The sequence below is a fragment of the Papio anubis genome, chromosome 17 (assembly GCF_008728515.1).
Source record: "Papio anubis isolate 15944 chromosome 17, Panubis1.0, whole genome shotgun sequence".
NCBI lineage: Eukaryota > Metazoa > Chordata > Mammalia > Primates > Cercopithecidae > Papio > Papio anubis.
Genome location: NC_044992.1, coordinates 23632799 through 23636090, shown reverse-complemented (window position 1 = coordinate 23636090; position 3292 = coordinate 23632799).

Genomic DNA, 3292 nt, shown 5'->3' with positions numbered 1-3292 from the left:
TTAAGCCAGAGAATGTTTTGAAGTAAAGGCACTGAAATTAGTTACTCACGTTCATTGCTATCTAAAGACATGATAACAAAAAAGGGGCCAAGATTATAATAAGCCATAACCCAAACTCTAGATAACATAAATAGCAGACATAAGAAACCAGAGCTGGACAGGCACCGTGGCTCATGCCTGTAATCCCAGCACTTTGGGAGGCCAAGGTAGGCAGGTCACCTGAGGTCAGGAGTTCGAGACCAGCCTGGCCAACATGATGAAACCCCAAAAATACAAAAATTAGCTGGGCGTGGTGACCGGCACCTGTAATCCCAGCTACTTGGGAGGCTGAGGCAGGAGAACTGCTTGAACCTGGGAGGTGGAGGTTGTAGTGAGCTGAGATCATGCCACTCCACTCCTGCTTGGGAGACAAGAGCAAGACTCCATCTAAAAAAAAAAAAAAAGAAAAAAACACAAAAAAGCAGAGGTAGTGAGATATACCTAGGTAGATGCCTCTTTGGAAGAGAACGCATAAATATTGGTAAGGTTAAGAAGCTGGCTAGAGAGAAGTACAGGTAGTCATGTGTAAGGGGTAAACCCCCGAAGAATCCAAATAGAATGTATATCTTACGCAAACAGCAGAAGAAAATATGTTCTATCCTGTGAAAGGGGGAAAAGGAATAAAAAAGAAAAGTGTGAAATAGAAAACATGAAATTAAATGAAAACATGAAATTAAATTATATAAATATTAGAGTTCTAATAGACTGGTGATTAGAATTTATGTAAATGGGTTAAATTCACCAATGAAAAACTACCAAATTGGATTTAAAAAATAGGCTGGGAACGGTGGCTCATGGCTATAATCCCAGCACTGTGGGAGGCTGAGGTGGCCGGATCACTTGAGCTTACGAGTTCAAGACCAGCCTGGGCAACATAGCGAAACCCTATCTCTACCAAAAATACAAAAATTAGCCACGTGTTGTGGTAAGTTGTAGTTCCAGCTACTTGGGAAGCTGAGGTGGGAGGATTGCTTGAGCCTAGGAGGTGGAGTTTGCAGTGACCCAAAATTGTGCCACTGCACTCCAGGCTAGGTGGCAGAGTGAACCCTGTCTAAAACAAAAACAAACAAAAAATTTCTACGAAGGAACTACTATAAAAAATAATCATAGGCTGAATAGGACAGATGTGGTGGCTCATGCTTCTAATCCCAGCACTTCGGGAGGCCAAGTTGGGTGGATTACCTAAGGTCAGGAGTTCGAGACCAACCCAGTCAACATGATGAAACCCTGTCTCTACAAAAATACAAAAATTATCTGGGTGTGGTGGGACATGCCTGTAATCCCATCTACTCAGGAGGCTGAGACAGAAGAATAGCTTGAACCAGGGAGGCGAAGGTTGCAGTGAGCCGAGATTGTGCCATTGCACTTCAGCCTGGGCAACAAGAGTGAAACTCTGTCTCGAAATAATAATAATAGTAATAATAAATTTTTAAAAATCTAATATATTTTCTATAAAAGAGATATTTAAAGCAAAAAGCTTATTTAAAGCAAAAAGATATGAAAGGTTAAAAAAATAGAGATGAGAGACACTAGCAAATATGAACCAAAAGGAAGCCAGGAAACAAAGTTCAATAGCCAGTAAAATAAATGAGGCTGGATGTGGTGGCTCACACCTGTAATCCCAGCACTTTGGGAGGCCAAGGCGGGCAGATCACGAGGTGAGAACATTGACACCATCCTGGCTAACACGGTGAAACCCCGTCTCTACTAAAAAAACAAAAAATTAGCCCGGCGTGGTGGCGGGCCCCTGTAGTACCAGCTACTCCGGAGGCTGAGGCAGGAGAATGGCGTGAACCCCGGAGGCGGAGCTTGGGCGACTGCACTCCAGCCAGGGCGACAGAGGAGACTCCGTCTCAAAATAAATAAATAAATAAATAATAAAATAAAATAAATGAAAGCATCCCGAGAGACAAAGAGAAGTAGTAAAAGAAACAGTAGAATGGGTCGGGTGCAGTGGCTCACGCCTGTAATTCCAACACTTTGGGAGGGCGAGGCGGGAGGATTGCTTATGTCCAGAAGTTCCAGATCAGCCTTAGCAACAAAGTGAGACTCCGTCTCTACAAAAAATCAAAGATTAGCTGGGCGTGATGGCACGTGCCTGTTGTTCCGGCTATTCTGGAAGCTGAGACAGGAGGATCGCTTGAGCTCAAGAGATTCACGTTGCAGTGAGCTGTGATTGTGCCACTGAACTCCAGCCTGGCTGGCAGAGTGAGACCCTGTCTCAAAAGAAACAAAACAACAAAAAGAAACAGTAGAATGAACATAAACATCGAGTAAACATGAACATGCACTACATAATATAGGTCCAGACAATAAAAACTAGTAACTGACAGAATGGTGGGATGAAAAAGATAAATTAACATTTCTAGATATTAAAACACCTCTTTCAAAAGCTATATTTCAAAGAAGCAAAAAGTTAAGCAAAAGAAGATCTGAATCAGCCTGATCTAGTAAGCATAAATAGAATTGATCACTCATCAAAAACTACATTTTTTAAAGTACATGTGAAACATTCATAAAAATTGACCTGAACTAGACTACACAGAAAACCTCAAGGAAGTCCAAAAAATTCATGTCATGTTGACTTTCTCTGACTATAATATAATAAAATTAAAGACAAAATTTAAAAATTAGTTTTAAGAATCCCTTACAATTATAAACTAAAACATGTGTCTAAAAACTATTTACATAAAGAGGAAGTCATAAGGAAAATTCTTAAATATTTAGAACTAAATGAAAGTGAAAGCACTTTGTGCCTTTCTAATGCTATAATTAGAAGGGAATTTATAGATATAGATATATTAATTAAAAAACTAGAAAGTTTTTATTTAATGAGTTAAGTGTTTAACTGAAAATTTAGAAACAAAATAATAGCGTAAGCCTAAAGAACCAAGATGGAAGAGAATGATCATCAATAACATAGAGAACAAAATATTACAGAGATTAATAAAACAAAAAATAATTCTCCAAAAGACTGGTCATGGGGAAGAGAGACAGAGACCAAGGAAACTCAAAGTACTATGACACAGAATGAAAAAGAGAGAGCATACAGTCAAAAAGGGGATTTAAAAATTAACAAAAAAATGCTATAAACTATATGCCAGTAGAGTTTAAAATCTAGATAATCATGAACTGCTAGAAAGATATAAAATGCCAAAACTGACATAGGAAGAAATAGCAAATTTGAATATTGCAATAAAATGAAAAAAAATTGGTAGTCTGGGCACAGTGATTCGCGCCTGTAATCCCAGCA